The sequence below is a fragment of the Macaca mulatta genome, chromosome 18 (assembly GCF_049350105.2).
Source record: "Macaca mulatta isolate MMU2019108-1 chromosome 18, T2T-MMU8v2.0, whole genome shotgun sequence".
In the NCBI taxonomy this organism is placed as follows: Eukaryota; Metazoa; Chordata; class Mammalia; order Primates; family Cercopithecidae; genus Macaca; species Macaca mulatta.
In genome coordinates this window covers 12,450,340-12,473,745 of record NC_133423.1, presented here as the reverse complement: position 1 = coordinate 12,473,745, position 23,406 = coordinate 12,450,340, and the positions used below count along the sequence as shown (strand labels likewise).

Below are 23,406 nucleotides of genomic sequence, written 5' to 3'. Positions count from 1 at the left end.
ACACAGAAAGCCCATGTCCTGTTAGTATGATATTCTTTCTTGTTTTATATTTATGGATACTTGGGAATTCCTGGCTATGTTGTCCCAAGACTCTATTCTACCTAGAATGCAGTTGAAATTTTCTGTGATGAGTATCGTGACAGTGGAGGCTAGCGTCTCAGGCATCACATCTTAGGAGTGTGTTAGCAAAGATCTTTCTGACTGAGGAACTCCAGGTATGCCTAGTTAGCATTTCACCTCTAAATAATGTACTAGATTTCCTTTCCAATGTCAGCCTCCAGTGTCACCCATATAAAGGCACAAAAGATATAAGGAGTCAGCACCAGAGAGTAGAGTTTGGGGAAGCATTGCTTGATTCAAAATCAACTTTGGAGAACAGCCCAGTGGTTGATTGGTTAGGCTGTTCCCTCACCCAAATCTCACCTTGAGTTGCAATGATCTCCACCTGTCAAGGGTGAGGCCAGGTGGAGATCATTGAATAATGAGGGCAGCTTCCTCTCTACTGTTCTCCTGGTAGTGAATAAGTCTCACGAGATCTGAAGGTTTTTTAAATGGGAGTTCCCCTGTACAAACCCTCTCTTGCCTGCTCCCGTGTAAGATGTAACTTGCTTCCCCTGTACTTTCTGCCTTGATGGTGAGGCCTCCCCAACCATGTGGAACTGTGAGTCAATTAACCTTTTTCCTTTACAAATTACCCGTCCTGGGTCTTAAACTATCAGGAATTTTGCAAGCTGGTGTTTGGTTGTTAGATACTTAGTAGTTAATGGTTAATGTAGGAGGAAGGCAGACTTGACGTTCCCTGTTTTCTTTTTACTTCAGACTGCGAAGCTTCCTTGTCCCGGACCCCAGCACACCTGGAGCATACACTCCATCAACTGGGATGCCACCTCCTTCTGGGTAAGTTTGATTCCCACAAATTCTGCAAAGAATGTGTAATATTATTTGAGATAACTCACTGATCAGCTAAGGAACAAGCTGAAGATGGAAACAATCAGGTAGAGTCATCATTTACAATAATTTTGCAATATAATGTTATTCTTAAATTACTTCATCTTTTGCCTTTTTAGAAAGCATGTTTGCAAAAAAAATTGACTTCCTTCTGTATTCTACTGGGTTTCTTGGGTATCAAAGATGGAAGAATAATAGTGCATGGGAAGGAAGTTGAATGCATTGATGCCTGGACTTGTGTTTACAACTGAGATTTATTTCTGTGTCTGAACCCCTTTCCCCTTCATGTATTAAGTCTTGGCTAACACATAGTACTTACTTGTTAAATACTTAGAAAATGAATGTTTATCTATATAAACTTCCTGAAAAATTATAGCATTAGATAAAATAGAATTGATATACACAGATACTTTCTAAAGTATAGACAAGCTTTTCTGGATCTGTCATTTTCATGCTATACAACTTCCCAGGAGATGTTTGTCCTTTTAGCTTATTTAGAATTTAACTTCTATTTGGATAGAGAGCAACTCTAAGTCCTTGGAAAACAAAGCTACTGATACCAATGTTACGTGCTTTCAGTTTTCATTTACTTGAGCTGCCGATGTTAATGTATGTAGTTTAATTATATCTTACTGTATTCTGTTAATGTTTCCATTTGCAGGAGCACTTTTCCATACAGTATGTGTGTGTGGTTGTTATTATAAATAAAATACCTTGAATTCTATTTGAAATCAGGTGGGGTAATTGCTAATAAATAGATATTTATGATAAAGCACATTGAATAATTTTTATGAGTCTATCTTTGCCATTAGTTTAATGACAATTTATAGTTTCATATTTTAAGGATTATAATTCCAAAGTTATTTTATATTTTGGGGAAATTGTCTGCAAAAGAACACTAGAATTATCAAAATGTGTACTGATCTGTAGAGAAGACAGCCAGAGCTGTCAGTTTCTTTATATATTGCAGTGTGATTTCAATTATGCATAGTGAAGTGGATGGGGTACAGTCCTGACTTCCTGTGTCTGTACAAGGCCATGTAACCCTTGGGCTTTGGAATGGGAATAGATAAGGCAAACTATGTGTCTGATGGAATGTTCAGTTGTCAAACTCATTGTCTGCATAATCTCTGATTTTGTATTGTATTACCTCTATGGGCTTAATTATTGGATTTTCTTGACGTGGTATGGGAATAAAGATGAATAGTTTAAAAAAGAAAAGCTGATATTCTTTCAAGTTCAAGATTTTAAAAATTCTTGAAAGAAGTAAAACTTCCCTAGTGAATCTAGCTGAGAAATTTTTATTGTAATTCAAACCTGCTACCATACATTGCCTCTCATCCTTTATTCTTTGCCAGTCTAATACAAAGCCATTCTTCTTGAATAAAATACTTTGATTTTCAATGAAATAAATATTTTTAACTTACCTTTTCTTGCCCTCCCAGATGGAAACTGAACTCGCCATCAGAGTTAATCTTTTTATCCATTAATAATCCATGCATCTTTTTTCTTCCTTCTACAGAATTAACTATCTGCTTGGTTAAATGTAAAGGAAGAATTACAAATAGCCAGCTTCCAAAAAAGCAATGTATTTTGTGCATTAGTAAGCCCAGTTGGTGCAAGATGTTCAGTTTCAGTACAGTTTAACAAGTCTCTTGTCAAAATGTTATATTTTATTGCAGTAACCCCAAATAATCCACACCCTTAGCTACCATTTGCCTGTAGTTCAGAGTCAATTCCTATGAAACAAAAGCGCTACTTTGTCTCACATAATGCTAGACACCTGTTTGCTATCTCAGGCAAATCACGATGGTTAACCCTCATTGCTAATCATTTTTTCAAGAAATATGCCTCAGTTGCCTCATCTGTAAGAGAAGTGGATTGCATTGAATGATCTTTAAGGCTTTTATTTATTTAAAAAACACATATAAACCATAGTTATTCTATTCTAGGTATTGTGTGGTAGTTAAAGACTCTGGTTAGAGATAGGCAAAGTGTTTTTTGGGAAATATGGAAAAACATAGCTTAAGTTTTTTTTTTTTTTTTTTAAGTGCTTAGAAGTAAAATCAGTGGGAAAAATATTTAGAAAAAATAGTGTCTGTGGGAGGGGAGGAGGGCAAAGGATGCTGAGTCTGCTTACTTGATGGTGCTGTCCCTCCCTCCCACTTGGTGAAGCTCTGCCTGTTGCTAAATCCATCCTAAGCTGAGACAACAGCCATCTTCCTAGATGCACCTGCTGTGTTAAGCTGTGAATGTTTGCAATGCTGGTGACCCTCCATATCAGAGGACATAAACCTCCCTTTGGTACCTTTGCCTTCCACTGCTTCGCATACTCAGTGGTCTGGCAGGACTAGGCAACACCCTGTTCTAACCACACACCAGACACATTGCAGCTCGGCACATCCCGTTCCCTTCATCTGAAATCTGTACGTGCTCTGTCCTAGCCTTTCAGATTTTTAGCCATCGCTGAAGCCCTGGCTAAAATGCCATCTCCCTCAAGAAGCCCACCTGTATGTGGTTTCTCTCTCAAGATCATGTCATGCAGCTTTATATCATACCTACCTGTGAACTGTTTTTGTTTTCTTAAAATTTAAGTTTTTACTACACAGGGACTAGTGAGTGAACTAATGACTAATTACTCATTTTTGTTTACTCTCTCTTGCCTTAGTTCCTAATACAAAGTAAGTAACAGTAGATTTAAAATCTGTACAAAAATATGTCTCCCTAATTCCACATTCATGTCCTCTCTAATGACATTTTTTTCCTACATATTATAGGTTTGAGAGCGATCACAGCAGGGCAGATAGTATCCATTAGGCGATGATGGAGTGAATGTGTTATATTTTAACATGTTTTTGAACTAATCATATTTTTTCTAGATAAGACATATACTTTTTTCATCATATCTTACAGATCATTATATAAATGAGTTTTGTTCTTCATTTTTATTGATACATAATATTTGCATATATTTATGGGGTACATGTGATTTTGTTACATACAGAGTGTATAATAACCAAGTCAGGGTATTTAGAGTATCTATCACCTGGAATACTTATCCTTCCTATGTGTTGGTAATATTTCAAGTCCTGTCTTCTAGCTATTTTAAAGTATACAATATGTTATTAACTGTAGTCACCCTATTATTTTATTTAACACTAGAACCTATTCCTTCTATCAAACTGCATGTTTGTATCCATTCACCAACTCATTTTCTTTCCCCCCACTAATCTCTCATCATTCCCAGCCTATGATGTCTATGGTGTCCATCATTCTACTCTCTACCTCCATGAAATCAACCTTTTTTTTTTTTTTTGAGATAGTCTTGCTTTGTCTCCCAGGCTGGAGTGCAATGGTGCAATCTCAGCTCACTGCAACCTCTGCCTCCCAGGTTCAAGGAATTCACCTGCCTCAGCCTCCTGAGTAGCTGGGATTAGAGGTGACTGTTACCGCACCCAGCTAATTTTTGTATTTTTAGTAGAGACGGGGATTTGTCATCCTGGCCAGGCTGGTCTTGAACTCCTGACCTCAGGTGATTCACCCACCTCAGCCTCCCAAAGTGCTGGCATTACAGGTGTGAGGCACCACATCCCGCTGAACTCAACTTTTTTAGCACCCACACATGCGTGAGAACATACGATGTTTGTCTTTCTGTGTCTGAATTATCCCACTTAACATAATGACTTCCAGTTCCCTCTATGTTGCTGTAGACGATGAATTTCAATTCTCCCTTTATATATTTCATAGTAGAGCTTACAACATATTATGTAAAGATTTTCCTAATTATAGACATGACTTTAAAAATTTTTGATACTGTACACAGTATAGAGTATTTTTGTAGAAATGATTCCCAAAAGTAAATGTAGTGTATCAAAATATATGAATTTTTTTGATTGTCAGTTTTTCAAATTAAAATTAAAAATAAAATTGACAAAATTGTCAACTAAGACAATTTTTCTTTTTTGAGTCTTATTATGAATCTTCTACCTTAATGGCTGTTACATTCCTGCATTTTTAAAGGTTATTCATGTACTATAGATAACAGTGTTTTGTTAAATGTTGCACACAGTTCTTCGTACTTTTCTTTTTTAACTGTTTTTTGTAGTATGAGAGTTTCATATTATATATTTAAATTTGTCAATATTTTGTTAATGTCTTTTCCTTTCAATCTGCTATGTAAGATTATACCAGTATTGGTCTGTTTTCTTCTAGTTCTTTTAGAGCATAAAAATCTTTAACTCTCTATTCTGACTAGAATTTATGTTTGGATATGGTGTGAATTAGATCTAATTTGCACCTTTGAGTATACATATATACATATATACACATTTATATATGTGATTTTTATATATGTATATATACATATATATCTCCTCCCTCCCCAACTGTTCCAATACCATTATTGAAGTATTCTGACTTAGAATAATACCTTTATCTACAAAAACATTTTATATCTTCTTTGGTTTGTTTCTGTATTCTCAATTCTGTTACATTGATATTTTGTGTATTTTTATGTCAATATTACACTTCAACTTTAATTAGTGTATTTCAACAAATGTTAGGACACTTATAGTTTTTATTTTTGCAAGTGAAATTTGAGATCATCTTGTCAGCTTAAAAATTCTATTGAAATTTTCACTGAATGAATAACTTAATTGAGAGAAGATTGAGAGATTCATCAGGTTGAGTCTTTTCATCCACACATACATATAGTATATCTTTTCTTTCTTTCTTTTTTTTATTATTTATTTATTTATTTATTTGGAGATGGAGTTTTGCTCTTGTTGCCCAGGCTGGAGTGCAATGGAGTGATCTCGGCTCACCACAACCTCCACCTCCTGGGTTCAAGTGATTCTCCTGCCTCAGCCTCCCAAGTAGCTGGGATTACAGGCGTGCGCTACCATGCCTGGCTAATTTTGTATTTCTAGTAGAGTTGGGATTTCTCCATGTTGGTGAAGCTAGTCTTGAACTCCTGACCTCAGGTGATCGCCTGCCTCAGCCTCCCAAAGTGCCGGGATAGCAAGTGTGAGCTACCGTACCTGTCCCGTATGTCTTTTCTTATGTTCAATACTTTAATGTCTTTCAATGATGATTTATAGTTATCTTATTAAGGCCTTAGACAATTTTATTTTGCTGTTTTTATTACTGGTTTTATTCAATCCTAAGTACAATTGAATTTATTTAATATCAATTGAGATTTCAATTTCACCATGTTTCACTTAAATATTTTATAGGATAATTTTGTCTGTTATGTACTCACCTTACTGAATGTGCTGATTTTTATGATAGCCTCAGTTGATTATCTCGGATTTTTAAGTAAACAATTAGATTATTTACTAGTAATGCCTGTTTGGGTTATTTTTTCTAATTATTTACATTTTATTTCTTTTTATACTGTTATTGAATTTGCATGAATTCTAGGAAAATTTACTCATTTTTAATATTTTCTTACCTTTAATGAAACTGCTTCTAATATCCTCCAGTAGTTATATTATTTGTGATTGAGTTTTGCTATATAACCTATATCGAAGTAAGGAAATACAGTCCCTTCGGCATCCATGGGAAATTTGTTTGGGGACTCCCACACACTTCAAAATTTGTGGATGCTCAAGCCCATTATATAAAATAGCATAGTATTTGTATATAACCCATGCACATCTTCCTGTATACTTTGAATCATTTCTAAGCTATTATAATACCTGATGCAATACAAATGTTGTGTAGGTGTTTGTACTGCATTTTAAAAAAATTTTGAATTTCTCTTAAAGAGATGGAGGCTCCCTATATTGCCCAGGCTGGGTCTTGTACTGCTTAGCTCAAGTAAACTCCTGAGCTGAAGTGATCCTCCTACCTCATCCTGCCAAGTAGCTTGTACTATAGGTGCACCATCAGGCTCAGCTTCTACATATTTTTAATCTGTGATTCATTGAGTTTGCACCTGAAGAACTGGCAGATACGGAAAGCAAACTGTGCAATTTTTTTTTAGTTAGAAATGTTTGTTAAATTTTGCCAGATGTTCTCGTCATTTAGAGACAACATCATACGCATTCTCCTCAAAATTGGCTAATGTAGTAAATTACAGTAGTATATTTTTTCATCCTTTAAAACATCTTTGTGTTTTTGTCTAACCTGTCAATACTGATGTATTTTTTTTTTCAAGCCAAGTGTCCTATTTTTTATTTTTTTTGAGGCGGAGTCTTGCTCTCGCCCAGGCTGGAGTGCAGTGGTGCAATCTCAGCTCACTGAAACCTCCGCCTCCTTTCTCCTGCCTCAGCCTCCTAAGTAGCTGGGACTACAGGTGTGCCCCACCATGCCCAGCTAATTTTTGTATTTTTAGTAGAGACACAGTTTCGCCATGTTATCCAGGATGGTCTTGATCTCCTGACCTCATGATCCTTCCACCTCAGCCTCCCGAAGTGCTGGGACTGCAGGCATGAGCCACCGCACCTGGCAGAGGGTTCGATTTTCATTTACGTATTTCATAGAAAAAGATATGTAGCAAATGGGCCAGGGTTGTATCAGAACAATTTCTGGATTTTACAGGTCGCTCTGTATACATCTGGGAGCAGGACTGCTTTCAGGTCAGGTGCAGCAGCTGCATTTGTTTGGTGCCCCTTTGCACACACAGCCCTGGGCACACTTGGCACAGCCCATAGGGCAGCAGGAGCTGCAGCTCTTCTTGCAAGAGGTGCATTTGCACTGTGCATTTGCAGGAGCAAGTGTCAGTCCAGGAACCACCAATATGTTGCTGAATTCAATGTGTTACTTCGTTATATTTAGAGTTTTTGCATGGAAACATAGCAAGATAGAGAAATATAATTGCGGAAGCTTTTAAAATATGTATTTGTGCATATACAAATGTTTCATAAAATGCATATACATAATATGATTTACATCCCTAATTTATGATTTATCTACTTTATGATGGTATGAAAGTGATAGGCATTCAGTGTGCTCCCCAACTTACATGGGGTTACATCCTGATAAGCCCATCGTAAGTGGAAAATATAATAACTGAAAAAATACACTTTTGACTTAAGATATTTTCAACTGAATAATGGGTTTATCCGGAGGTAACGCATCAGAAGTTGAGGAGCATCTCTCTATATGCTTTGTGAGAGTATCTTAAATAACTCTATATGGGAAGCTGCTATAAAAGAAATTGTGACTGTGACAGCTCTCACTCTTCCACTGATCTCCAGGGTTGGTCACATTTAGCCATCATGTTTTTCCTGGATTCTAGTGATTATCCTAGAGTTCCTCAGTCAACAATGTACCTTCCTTTTTTCTTCTGTTGCTAGAAATGACATTCGTTCATTTATAATCCCTCCACGTGAAAGTGTATTCTTACTTTATACTCCACAGATAATCCAACCTGATGTTAATTTTTACTAGGAATTGGGAAATTCTTTAGCCGAGTATGAAAAGAACATCCTGTAATCTTTATTTTATGCCTCCAATTCTTTCTCTCCTACTTAAAGAAATTCACATACATGCATAAAGTATTTTTCACACAAGTTACAAGGAAGTCTCACACTTTTGGGAAACTCAAGTTTTTTGATATGAAAGGGTTGGCTTCTGTTTCCAACACTCCTGAAGTTCTTCCATGTGTTCCTATATTCTTGTGGTTGGAATTCCTCAACTAGAAATCATTTACTGGAAACTGAACTATCAAGATCACAGTTTACAGATCTAAGTTTAAAACAGAAGGCAGAGGACAGAGGACAGGGTTGCACATCTACACCCAGAAACCAGATAAGACAAAGCCATGTGCAGGCTAGAAGGGGAAGATGAAGGTTAAAAAGCCTGGGCCTCTGCCAGAGGAACTGTCATTTTTCCTCATGCCATGTATGTGGAATTGAGTGAGTAATGAATTGTTCCTATTGTTTGCTCCTAGATGAGGATCACTAACTCATAGTGATTTCCTATAGCCATCATTCATTTAGTGTGAAGTGATGTTTGTGTGTGTCCTGAAATTCTGCAAAGACATTTATGGAGCCCAGCCTGCTGTAGGCAGTCATCCAGCCAGAAGTCCAGCATATGGATAAATTTCGAGGACAAGGAATGGGTGCTCTGAACAAGTGAGGCACGTGCAGAACATGGAGAAAAAGCCTTGCCCCTAGAGTAGGATTCAGTGGATTCAGTTCACAACTCTCAGTCCGGATGTGACCTATACATGATATTTCTTTTGGAAAAAAGAATTATGAAAGTTTTTAAATTGTTGGTAATTAAAATTTTCTATAATAAAAAATATATATATTGGATTTGCACCTAAGAATTATACCTAAAAATATAAATCTATTATATATCACTCATAAAATCCACTTTCTGTAACAGTGCAAGGTTTTACTGTTTAATAATTGTATTCTCAGAGTTGGATACATATAGACAAAGATTTATATAAACAGGAAAATATCTCTAACAACCTTCCAAGAACTCAATCTATTTTACATTATTTTAATGAAATAGCAATTAATATTTCATGCAGTCTTTCCACAAAGTAAAAAAAAGTATATGAATACAATTTTCTGAAATTTATAACGGCTCTGACAACTTGTCTCACATTTGCTCTTAATATGCTATGTCATAGGAATTTTTCTAATTTATTTCTATGACAATTAAAATTGTGTATATTTATGGAGTACAAAATTCCGTTTTGATATATGTATATATAGTGTAATGGCTAAATAAAGTTAATTATGCATTACCACACATTCTTATCGTGTGTGTGTGTGTGTAATGAGAACACCTAAAATCCACTCTGGGCTATTTTAAAGCCTATTACTTGTGGAATCTAACAAGGACAAATCCATATAAACAAAGACTTAGAATAGTGGTTACCAGAGGTCAGGGTGGCATTGGGAGACAGGGTGGCGATTGGGCTGATGATGATCAAAAGATACAAAATTTCAGTTAGGAAGAAGACCTTTAAGGAACTAATTTAAAACATGGTGACTGTATCAATAAAAATGTATACTTGAAAATTACTAAGAGTAGATTTTAAGCATTCTCACCACAAAAATATAATTATTTCTATCACTGTTTTTTTCCAACAAAAACATAATGGTTTTAGCCACTCATTTATTTTAACTTCATGTTTGTAGAACAAATGCAAACTCTTTAAAACATTAACATTTGAGAGAGAATCACATAGAAATTCAAATTTTGTTCATTATAAAGCCCTTGTATCATCATGGGAAACTTTTGGTCCTAAAAGACTTATGGGAATGTTCTAAGTAACTGGGAAATGCTTGTTTCTTTAGGAAAAGAGAAGGAATAAAAAACAAACATAATGCACGTGGGGAAGTCAATCTAGTGTTCCAAGATGCAGATGCTGCCATTGGAAGAGTTACTTTCAGTGACTTGGCATCATGCTTGACTTGATGAGGTGTAAAACATTTGACCATATTACATTTAGGCTTTGTGTTCCAGATGAGCACAATCCAGCATAGGAAAGAACATGCTATCACTGCTCTCAGTAAATCCAGAATTGGAGAGAAATAGAAGTCTCCAAGTGTCATATTTTAATTGTGCATGTGATACTGTCAAAAAGAAATTATAAAGTTGATGAACATTACTTCCATGTAGTTACATCTTTTATAGCTAAATAAGTACACTTTTGACTCTATTCTTATTACTATGTTTACACATGTATAAAATATTGGGATGTACAAAAATTTAAAGCACTAAGTTAAGTATAATGATTTTTCAAGCTATATGGAATTGAACATTTGGCAATACTTTCTGTAAGTTAAGGAACTCTTGAGGTGGATGAGGCATATAAAGGTAATTTTTTGGATATATTTGCCAACATGTTAATTTAATAGTCAAATCTCACATTTTCTCATGAGAATCTGTTTCATAGTCATACAATTTTTGAAAATATTTTAGTTTATCACATTATATAGTTAATCTTACACGTATTTTTAATATTTCTATCCAGTTCTACAATATTTATAAATTTTATGTAATTTGAATGGGTTTGCTAGTCATGAGTATTCAATCAACACCTGTTTTGTTCTATACAATCCTTAGCACAAGACACATCGTTAGGTAGATCAGATGTCCTCACTTACTGCTCAGTAGAATCACCTGTGGAGTTTTAACATTACTGATGTTTTAGATCCAGGCCAGAGAACTTAGGTCAAAATATGTGCAGGTGTGGGCCAACCCCTACTGTTTTTTTGTTTTGTTTTGTTTGGAGACGGAGTCTCACTCTGTTGCCCAGGGTGGAGCGCAGTGGCGTAATCTTGGCTCATTGCAACCTCCGCCTCCCAGGTTCAAGTGATTCTCCTGCCTCAGCCTCCTGAGTAGCTGGGATTACAGGCATGTGCCATGATACCCATCTACTTTTTGTATTTTTAGTAGAGATGGGGTTTCATCATGTTGGCCAGTCTGGTCTCAGACTCCAGACTTGAAGTGATCTGCCCACCTTGGCCTCCCAAAGTTCTGGGATTACAGGCATGAGCCACCATGCCCCGCCAGCAATGCTGTTTTAAAGTCTCCTGCTTAATCTAATGTGCAGCTGGTGTTAATGAGATACAGAACAGGTGAAGTTTGTTCATCTAAGAATTTTTTTTAAATAAAAACTTTAAGTAGCTTAAGTGCCTAATAAAATATTTGTTGATTAAATAAAATATAGTAAAACAGATGAAGGACTATTACACATCTATTCATATACTTGAAGCTTAAGGTTATAAGATATTGCTCTCTGTATGTTTTCCTTGTGGCTACTGTAACAAATTAACACAACCTTGGTGATTTGAAATCACTGAGATGTAGTTTCTCACAGTTCTGGAGACCAGAAGTCTGAAATCAAGTTGTGGGCCTCATTCTGAAGGCTGTAGGGACAAGTTCAGGAAAAAAATCGTGTTCCTGGTCTCTTCTAGCTTCTGGTGGCTATCGGCATTTCTTGGCTTCCTTGACTTGTGACCGCATTACTCCAATCTCTGCCTCTGGCTGTACTTTGCCGTGGGGTGTGTGTGTGTGTGTGTTTGTGTGTGTGTGCGACTAATCTCCCTCTGCTTCAGTCTTATAAGGATACGTTTCACAGCATTTTGAGACAGCCTGCATAATCCAGGATAATTTTATCTCAAAATGTTTAATCACATCTGCAAAAACTTTTATATGGTAACATCTATAGTCTTCAGGGGTTAGGACCTCTTATCTTTCAGTGTTACCATTCTGCCCAATACACTCTCTATATGCTTTTTAACAGATTTCAGCATGACCTTTAAGTTTGTTAAAATATATGTAATTGAAAGGGCATATATAAAATGATTAAAATTTATTTCCAGGAGGTTAGGTTGTGTGAGATTTTTATTTTTAATCTACATTCTATCTTTTAAAGAATATCTATCATGAGTTCACGTTACAAAGATATGCAACATATACATGGACATATATCGAAGTTGTTTCTGTGAGTAATGAAAACTGGCACTGCTGCATTGTTTAGTACCTACTGGATGAATATATTTATATGACATTTCAGATGGATGCCACACAAAAAATGTATTTGCTTTCTGTATGTTAACAGTATCCCTAGCAAGACAGGGAATAAATTTTAAGGTAAGATAAAACAATCAGAATCTGTTACCAAAAGAAAAAAAGCAGAATACTTAGATAATCTTGCAGGTGAGTTCTACTAAATCTCAAAGATCAAATATGCTATTTGTATGTTCTTTAAATTGTTCTAGAGACCAAATATAGATGTGAAGGATTTTTTTCTACAAGACTAGAGTTTCAAAACTGAATACATTTGGTACAAAGAGCCCAGACACACACAGTAACGGAATACAATCACATGTATAAATCAATTTCATATATCAATGTGGCCGTTAAAGTATTAGCAAATTAAATTCCATTGTTTTAAAATAGTAATAAAAATCCCCAGAATTAGTGTCAAAGCAAGTACAGAAGACATTCAGAAGAAAAAAGTGCAAAACATTAACTCTTTTTTGAGGCTTTTTTTTTTGAGACGGAGTCTCGCTCTGTCGCCCAGGCTGGAGTGCAGTGGTGTGATCTCGGCTCACTGCGAGCTCCGCCTCCCGGGTTCCCGCCATTCTCCTGCCTCAGCCTCCAGAGTAGCTGGGACCACAGGCCCCCGCCACCACGCCCGGCTAGTTTTCTTTGGTATTTTTAGTAGAGACGGGTTTCACCGTGTTAGCCAGGATGGTCTCTATCTCCTGACCCTGTGATCCACCTGCCTCAGCCTCCCAAAGTGTTGGGATTACAGGCATGAGCCACCGTGCCTGGCCGAGGCTTTCTGTAAAAGAATTCTTCACTCTTTCCTTGCTCATCCAATAGATTTGGTGCATACCTTGAGTACAGACTTTGTCCCAATATAATGCAGTTTTTGGTGTGATCAGGACATTTATTTTTTTAGTTTTTAAAACTCAAATATCACAAAAATAGGGAGAATAAGATTTTGAACCCCTATGTATCCATCACCCCAGCCTGACAGCTTTTACAATCATTGTTAATTCTGCCATTCTAGTTTCATCTAAAGCACCTGCTTTTACTTTTGACCAGAATATTTTAAAGCAAATTCCTAACATCATATAATTTCATTAATACTTGAATATGTAGCTCTAACATATCAGAACCTAAAAATGAAATAACAGCCAACAGGTAAATGTGAATCATAAAGTAATATAATGAGTAGTCTGTGTTTAATGTTTTCTCATTCATCAGGATATATTTTTTTCATTGATGGTTTAGTAATAGTGTATTTGAGATAAGTGATAGTGTACTTGGGGCTTCTAAAACATGTGATCTTACATGTAGCCTCTGGGTCATGCTGTCCAGAAAGTAACTTTCTAGGAGGCAGGGTTGAGGCCAACCCGTGTTCCCTGCACAGACCAGTAGCTTGTGAGCAGTGAGGGGTGGTGGAGCCACACAACCCCAGTGTGACTATGTGGCTCCCAGCCTAATTCCAGATGGAAGAATCCCATGCAGGAATACTGAGGCAGCTCAGCAGGAGGAAGACCAAGAGTCAAGGCTTGGTCTCTAGCATGTGGCTTCTGTGATATGCACTGATCTCAATGGTGCTGTTTTTCACTTGATCTTAGCCAAAAGGCCGAGAAGCGATGGTGGTGCCATTTTTCAAACAGTCCGTGATTATTTCACCAATACCATGTTTATCGATTGTCTTGTAGGTATGAGAGCAGGGACTGAGTCCCAACAGAACTGGTAGCTAGTACAATTCAGAAGTCACTTGACTTTTTCTTCACTTGCCAGTGAAATCAGTGATGAATGTTTAGTTCATCTTTGGTTTTTGTATCTCCCTCTCTACTTCTCTTTATGAATAAACACAGCCCCATGCACTTCTGCAATCAAATCTTATGTAGAAGATACTTAACCCCCTACATCTCAAGGACATAAAGGAACATAAGACCTGCATATTTGGTGTAGAAGCCTTTCATTTATACATCTCCAAGTGAGCAAGGTTGTGGTAGAAAAAAAGGGGCAATGAATTAAGTGAGAAGAGATGAGTTAAAGCATGTATTCACTTGTCTATGTCTGAATATTCAGATACAGGGATTTGCTTTTGTGTAGCTCTTTCATTGAAACCTAGCAGAGCGTCTGATGTATATCAGCCACTCAGTAATGTCTGGCGAGTTGAACTAAACTGAACTGATTAACTTAAGCAAATGAGAAGTTAGAGTTGAAAACATTGAAGAAACACAAGATATGGGCTACACGATAAGATTTTCTTGACTTGTTCAGAAGGATTTATTGGAGAAATCAGCAGAAAAGATGTGGATGAAATAGTAGCCTAGAGTTTAGTGAAAATTCTTGAGTATGGTATGGCTGTTTGGATTGATTAGGTTGGTACAAAAGTAATTGCAGTTTTTACCACATTAAAAGTAACGGCAAAAACCACAATTGCTGTTGCACCAAACTAATAATATAATTTGTAGTGGTGCCAGAATAGAAAATTTGCCTGTGTCTCTTGATAATCAACTTTAGTACATGACTGACGAACTCTACAAAGGACACATGAGAAGGGAACAGTGGTGAGTTGTGGGTTTTTTCTTGTGTCTTAGGCTGACTGATAGCTATAGATGAGAAAGCCACCAGAATTTTAAAGGAACAAAGCTTTCAACAAGAACAATCCTTGCATTGTAATAACCATGTTCTCCTGGGCCTTCTATTAGCTTTTTCTCTTCAATTATTCACTAGGTATATAAATAGTTGTCAGAATATGAACATGTGTTTCTAAAGTATTTCTAAGCCAAATTCTACAGCCTCTCATTACCTTGGGAACTTGTTCACAGAACTTGAACACCAAATATGGATGTGGGAAACTTTTGCTCTGCTTGAGGCATTGTGTGTGTTTTATGAATGTGTCAATGACTCAGAAGTGCAGTATTTCAGTTCTTCAGTTGAAAATATTCAGCATGCTGTATAAAAAGCTGGGAAGGCTGTTTTTCAACAGAAATTTAGAAGATTATTTTAATTATAAATGATAAATAGGATGAATTTATTGAAGTTTTGAGGGAAAGTCACCCTATTTACGTAGCTTTAGATTTTTTATCTTAAATTTGAGAATAGATGTTGTAGTCATTTTTGCATCAGATATGATGCATGTATGACAGATGTCAGTATTCAACATTTTAATGCTATAGAGAAAAACGGTTCACATTAAAAAGGGGATAAGGCAAATAATTCAAGATATTGGCAAAGAGTAACTAAAATCTCAGAGAAATGAATAGCACAATTAGTCTTACGAAAATTTCTAGGTGAGAGTATCCATGAAGTACCTGAAGGACAAACGCCTGCAATTGAAGGCATTTAATTCTTGCCTCATCTTGACGATGTGATGATGTAGAATCTCTTTCCTGATTTTTCTTATTTGGAAAATCAAGAGAGAATGGGAATGAATATAAGAATGGAATGAAGCTCAAATGAATTAATGTATATACCTTAAACTTTCCCAGGCACACCATAGAATTATCAATCATAAAAATATTCTTTTTACAGCATATTTTCTTTCTGTAATATGTAGTCCTTTATAAACAATGAGACCTCTGTTCAATCTAATATTCTAAAGTACTAATAGAATTTATTTCTAAGTATATTTTAATATTTCTTTTATGTTATATTCATGTATAGGATTTTTATTTTATTTTGAGACCGAGTCTTGCTCTGTCACCCAGGCTAGAATGCAGTGGCACGATCTTGGCTCACTGCAAACTCCTGCTCCCAGGTTCAGGTGATTCTCGTGCCTCAGCCTCCTGAGTAGCTGGGATTACAGGCATATATCACCAGATTGTCTTTTAGTAGACACAAGATTTGGCCATGTTGGTCAGGTTGATCTCAAACTCCTGACCTCAAGTGATCCACCTACCTCGGCCTCCCAAAGTGCTGAGATTATAGGCATGAGCCACTGTGTCCAGTCCATATAAACGATTTTTAACATAATTCACCAAAGAACACCAGAAGAGGGATTGCTGTCTTCTGACTGGGCTATATTGGTAGAAGGAGCAATGCACATAGGGTTAGAAATTAGGTTCTCCTTTCTATGCTGAACTTCACTTTTTTGGTCCGGTTCATCGACATTCTAGGTGGTTTTACGGAGAGAACTGTTCATTAATCAGCTGATTTCACCTAAGGACTCCTGAGGGCTTAATGCTTTACTGAGTCCAGTTATGGTGATGCAGTTACTGTAATGAGTTTCAGTATTTTAAATCATAGAATGAAATTATCTCATCCTTTTGAAGGTCAATTTTATTCAATAATTTAGAGAAAAAGCTTAAATGGAATAATATATTTTTAATTCAAATAAGATGAGTCTTTGTAAACTAAAATACAAAATGTACACAATAAAACATGAGGTATAACATTAATCTCAGGTATAAAAGGGTTCCTTACTCTCCACATCCTCGCCTATACTTGTTGTCTCTTGTCTTTTTAATAATGGCCATAATTACAGGTATAAAATGCCATTTGATTGTGGTTTTGATTGGCATCCACATGATCGTTAGTGATGTTTTCAGCACCTTTGCCTATATGCATTGCCCATTTGTATTTATTTAAGAAATGACTTTTCAGGTTCTTTGCCCTTTTTTTCTTTTTTATCAGGTTATTTGTTGAGCTGTTTGAGTTCCTTACATGTTTTGGAAATTAACCCCCATATCAGATGCATGGTTTGTAAATATTTTCCCAAATTCATTAGTTTGTCTCTTCATTTTACTGATCATTTCCTTTGCTGTGGAGAACATTTTTCATTCAATGCAATCCCATTTGTCTATTTTTGTTTTCATTGTCTGTCATTTTGGGGTCATAGGCAAACAATCTTTCCCAGACCAATATTAAGGAGCTTTCTCCCATTTTCTTTAGTAGTTGTGCAATTTCAAGTCTTACCTTTAAGTCTTTAATCCATTTTGAGTTCATTTTGCATACAGTTTGAGATAAGGACCTCATTTCATTCTTCTGCATGGGGACATGACATTTCCCCAAAAACTACATTTATTGAAGAGATTATTCTTTCCCGTTGTGTGTTCTTAGTATCTCTGTCCAATATCAATTGACTGTCATTCATGGATTTATTTATGGGCTTCCTATTCTCTTCCCTTGGTCTTTATGTCTGTTTTTATGCCAGTGCTATGCTGTTCTTTCATCAGTGCTTAATAGTTTTCAGTGTACAAATCAGTACAGCTATTACAGAAAACTACATGGAGATTTCTTCAAAAATTATAAACAAACTACCACACAATCTATTAATTTCACTTCTGGAGATATATCTAAACGGAATAAAATCTGCATGTCTAAGAGATATCTGCACCCTCATTTTCATTGCAGCACTGTTCACAACAGCCAAGATAAAGATTCAACTTAACTTTCCATCAACAGATGAATGGATACATAATATGTTGTATGTATACAAAATGGAATATTATTCAGCCTTAAAGAGGAAAGAAATTCTATCATTTGTGACAATATATATAAACTAGAGGATATTATATTAAGTGAAATAAGCTAGGCCCAGAAAGACAAATACTGCATGATCTTTCTTATGTATAGAATCTAAAAAAAATTAGACTCAGAGGCAGAGGGTGGAATGGTGGATACCAGGTACAGAAGTGGGCAAGGGGATTGGAAGGATATTGGTCAAAGCATAAAAAATTTTAATTAGATAGGAAGAATAAGTTCAGGACATCTGTTGTGCAATGTGGTGACTGTAGTTAAGAACAATGTATTGTATTCAGGAAAATTGCTAAGAGAGTAGATTTTAAATGTTTTCACCACTCCAAAAAAGATAAATATGTGAGGTTATATGTTAATTTGATTTAACTGTTCCTTCATATATAGATATAATCAAAATATGGTGTACAGCATTAATATATACAATTTTATTCATGAGTTTTTGAAAGATGATTAATCCTACTCCTAAAGTGATAATCATATGCTACTGGCCTCCTACACCAAGAAAAACTCTGGAATATTCATTTAAAAATAGACTTAGGAAATTACCTCCATGAAAGAACAACAACAAAGCAAGGGGAAGGATAGGGGAGCCATAAGGAGGCCAATCTGCATTTGTGAGTATGAGGTGGTGGGGTCCGGGGTGTCTGTGGTTTAGGCAGAGGATAAGTGAAGATCATTATTTCTGCTCATGCCTTGTCACCAGCTGTGGCTTGATTTAATCATTGACTGTCTCTCACTGCAGAAGTTGGGGCCAATGAACACATCTCTGGAGAAGTAGCCACAGGAGTAAAACCAGGAAATAGCAAAAGTTTTTCTTTCTTTTTTTTTTAAATTATACTTTAAGTTCTAGGGTACATGTGCATAATGTGCAGGTTTGTTACATATGTATACTTGTGCCATGTTGGTGTGCTGCAACCATCAACTCGTCAGCACCCATCAACTCGTCATTTACATCAGGTATAACTCCCAGTGCAATCCCTCCCCCTTCCCCCCTCCCGATGATAGGCCCCGGTGTGTGATGTTCTCCTTCCCGAGTCCAAGTGATCTCATTGCTCAGTTCCCACCTATGAGTGAGAACATGCGGTGTTTGGTTTTCTGTTCTTGTGATAGTTTGCTGAGAATGATGGTTTCCAGCTGCATCCATGTCCCTACAAAGGACACAAACTCATCCTTTTTGATGGCTGCATAGTATTCCATGGTGTATATGTGCCACATTTTCTTAATCCAGTCTGTCACTGATGGACATTTGGGTTGATTCCAAGTCTTTGCTATTGTGAATAGTGCCGCAATAAACATACGTGTGCATGTGTCTTTATAGCAGCATGATTTATAATCCTTTGGGTATATACCCAGTAATGGGATGGCTGGGTCATATGGTACTTCTAGTTCTAGATCCTTGAGGAATCGCCATACTGTTTTCCATAATGGTTGAACTAGTTTACAGTCCCATCAACAGTGTAAAAGTGTTCCTATTTCTCCACATCCTCTCTAGCACCTGTTGTTTCCTGACTTTTTAATGATTGCCATTCTAACTGGTGTGAGATGGTATCTCATTGTGGTTTTGATTTGCATTTCTCTGATGGCCTGTGATGATGAGCATTTTTTCATGTGTCTGTTGGCTGTATGAATGTACTCTTTTGAGAAATGTCTGTTCATATCCTTTGCCCACTTTTTGATGGGGTGGTTTGTTTTTTTCTTGTAAGTTTGAGTTCTTTGTAGGTTCTGGATATCAGCCCTTTGTCTGATGAGTAGATTGCAAAAATTTTCTCCCATTCTGTAGGTTGCCTGTTCACTCTGATGGTAGTTTCTTTTGCTGTGCAGAAGCTCTTTAGTTTAATTAGATCCCATTTGTCAATTTTGGCTTTTGTTGCCATTGCTTTTGGTGTTTTAGACATGAAGTCCTTGCCCATGCCTATTTCCTGAATGGTATTACCTAGGTTTTCTTCTAGGGTTTTTATGGTATTAGGTCTAACATTTAAGTCTCTAATCAATCTTGAATTAATTTTCGTGTAAGGAGCAAGGAAAGGATCCAGTTTCAGCTTTCTACTTATGGCTAGCCAATTTTCCCAGCACCATTTATTAAATAGGGAATCCTTTCCCCATTTGTTTTTGTCAGGTTTATCAAAGATCAGATGGCTGTAGATGTGTGGTATTATTTCTGAGGACTCTGTTCTGTTCCATTGGTCTATATCTCTGTTTTGGTACCAGTACCATGCTGTTTTGGTTACTGTAGCCTGGGAGCTGGAGACTGGAGCTGTTCCTATTCAGTCATCTTGCTCCACCAAGTTTTTTTTATAAAAGAAATCAGGTGCACACTGACTAAACCTCGAACATAGGTTTATCTACAACTTTTCTCTAAAACTCCAGGACTGTCAATTATGATCTAGAAAGTGTCTTTTTACAGTGCTAAAGAGTTGTTTTGTGGGGGTTAATAGGAATAATAATAAAATTTTATTATTTTGCAATTTTTATTATTCTTGCACTGGGTTCATTCCTTCTGGAACTCTCTTCTCCCTTCATACATTTTAATACATCTTGCATGAAACAATCTAGCATATGGCCTTTTTCAGCACTCCTTTTAAGAGAAGACAATACCCCAGGAAAATATGAGTTTATAGGTCAAAATGAGCAGCACTCTACCTGCAAAAGAAAAACAACAGCTTACATGTGACACAGATCACATATGGCATACCAATGGTAAAAGGTAAAAGCACTTTAAAGAGTGGAGTTAGGAAAAATGGTTATAATTCTAAAGAGGATATTTGGTCCCTATCTCACACAATATGTAGAAAACAATTCAAGGTAGATAAAGAACAAAATTTTCAAAAACAAAATTGTTAAACTTGTTAAAATTATAGGTAAATATCTCTTCTGTATAGAAAAATTTCTTAAACAGACACAAAAAAGCATCAGATAAATTTTTATTAGCAGATTATATAAAGTCAAGAAATTCTTTTTTATCAGAAGATAATTCCGTGAAAAGGGAAATATGGCTACTATACTGGGAGAAGGTACATTCATATTACCTACAATGGATTAATACGGGTACTGTCTGAAACAAAGCCCAAAGTAGAACACTAGATAAAAGACGTAAAAACATTTCACAGAAGAGGAAGCTCACATGGTATGGCCAACAAGGACATGAATAAAGATCTCTTCTCCTTAATAATTTGATAAATATATTTGAGACTACAGTGAAACATTGTCATTATATGCCAATTTTATTGGAAAAATGTCAGGAAATGTTAATATTTTCAGTATTGGAGAGAATGTTTATCAATAGGAAAATTAATTGTGGATTAAATTTACAACCACTTTGACAAACATTTTGACATTAGATATTGAAATTGAGCATTCATACAGCCTAAAACCTAGTAATACTTTATTAATACATATATATCTATATATGTTATATATACACATATACCTGCATACGCACATGTATACACACATATCCATAAAATAACTTTTGCATATACATACCCCAGGACACAGGCACAGCAATGTTCATAGAAACAATATTTCAGAGTACTAAAAACAGCTACTCTAGAAAAATGAGTTTTATTCATGTCTTAAAATATTTAAATCAATTTGATATTCTTTATTAATAAATATCAAAGCAAGTAAAACAAAACATTGTTTTACTTGTTCAAGCATAAAAGCATATGTGAAGAAACTGTGAGATACAGCATGAGAAAGATGAACGTGTGGATTTACCACTGGTGACTGTAGTTAAGAGCAATATATTGTATTCTGAAAAATTAAGACAATAGATTTTAAATGTTTATCATTAAGTAGATTTCAAATGTTTGCCAACAGTTCCAAACAAGGCTGAAGTGTAAAATAATAAAGCCTTTATATGACATTATTTCCAAAAGCAAACCCTTAAAAAAAGTAAAATGTTCATCAACAGGGGAAAGGTTGAATACAATATGAGACATCTCTAAAACTGAATACTGTGTAGCCTCAAAAAGAAGAAAATGTCTGTGTACTGATAGGGAGTAATCTTTGGATTGTACTTTTGAGTAAGAAAAAACAACAAAGGACAGGACAGTGTTTATAATATTTGAAAAAATAAACACTGGAAAGAGAAACAAAAAAAATTTTTTTTAAAACATGGAGAGAGGGTGTACAGAGGAGGCAAATGCTCAGAATGAGGTTTTATATTGAGCTAATGCCTTATGGAATTAGAAAAAAAAAAAACAACCTTTCCTGATAAGAGGTACCCACAAAGCCTGAATAAGATTTTGGATTTTTAGAGGAGGAATTCAAAAAAGAAAAAGACAATTGAGAATTTTAGTTTTTCTTGCCTTGTCTTACAACAGGTTTAGAACTTTGAAACTCAAAGGGGAAGGCTTGGAAAGTATTAGGCCAAAGAGCTAATATATCTTAGCAAGGGTTAGAATGGAGAATTAAGAAAGATGGCTATGCCCTTTCCCAAAGAGGCAGTAGAATGGGATACAGGTGGATGAGGGTGTTTATGAGACAGTTTATTCCTCTCTTCTTAAGTGGGCCAGTTCTTTATCCATACAATAATCCACATGAGTTTTTCTTCTCATTGCTGCATTAATAGTTTCCATCTGTTCCCTCCTATGAGCCAGGAGAATGCCATGTGTTCACACCCCAGGCTATCCTCACTTCTGAAATGGACTTCCACTTTGTCAATAGTTTGAGGCATTTTTAGTCTCTACTTCTACCTAACTAAAGGTAGAATCCTTGACATGTAGAAGATCAGTGTTGCATGAAATAAAACAGTTTAATGTAAGTGTCTGGATAGAGCTGGAAAATGAGGGAGATACCTTTACAACAACGTTGAGAAATTAGTATAATTATTCACATTTTGCAGATGAGAAAACTGAAGCTTAGGGAAGTTAGCTCACTGGGTCAAAGTCACACATCGGTAACCGGTTGAAACAGAGATTTAACCTCACTACTGTTTGATATTAGAATTGGTGTTAAATTCTCTGCCTTAAATTGAAAAATAACAAGTTTGAATATTTAGTTTGACAATGCAGTCTCTTACTCTGCTTCGGATGTGACCACTCCTCATCTACAGAGGACATGTTTCTAGCTGGTAGGTGAAATGTGATGATTTCTATATTTTCTTCAGACCTAGCTGTCTGTTCCGTGACAGAAAGTGGCTAATATTTCTTTTTCTTTTGAGATGGAGTCTTACTCTATTGCCCAGGCTGGAGCGCAGTGGCGTGATCTCCAGCTCCTTGGTTCAAGCAATTCTCTGCCTCAGACAGACAGAAGAGAAGAACATAGATTAAACTTTATGAAATCTGAGTGAATACTTTACTAAATTGGCCTATTGCAAGCTGAGGGGCACTTAACGCTCTGGGTCTTGTGCCCCTCACCTACTGAGGGGATACAATGAATGAATTTTACATTTTTTGTGTGAGTGTTTTTGTTTTTTGAGACGGAGTCTCACTGTTACCCAGGTTGGAGTGCAGTGGCGCTATCTTGGCTCACTGCAACCTCCACCTCCCAGGTTCAAGCGATTCTCCTGCCTTAGCCTCCCAA

General features: G+C 36.1%; 1 long non-coding RNA gene across 1 annotated transcript in view; it reads left to right on the top strand.

The window, feature by feature from the left end:
• The first annotated feature begins 819 nt into the window (after nucleotides 1-819).
• LOC144336470 (uncharacterized) overlaps nucleotides 820-23,406 on the top strand; it is a 415,262-nt gene continuing 392,675 nt past the window's right edge. The window contains exon 1 of the long non-coding RNA XR_013408315.1: nucleotides 820-897. This is a non-coding gene — a long non-coding RNA (uncharacterized LOC144336470). The remainder of the gene's footprint in view (nucleotides 898-23,406) is intronic.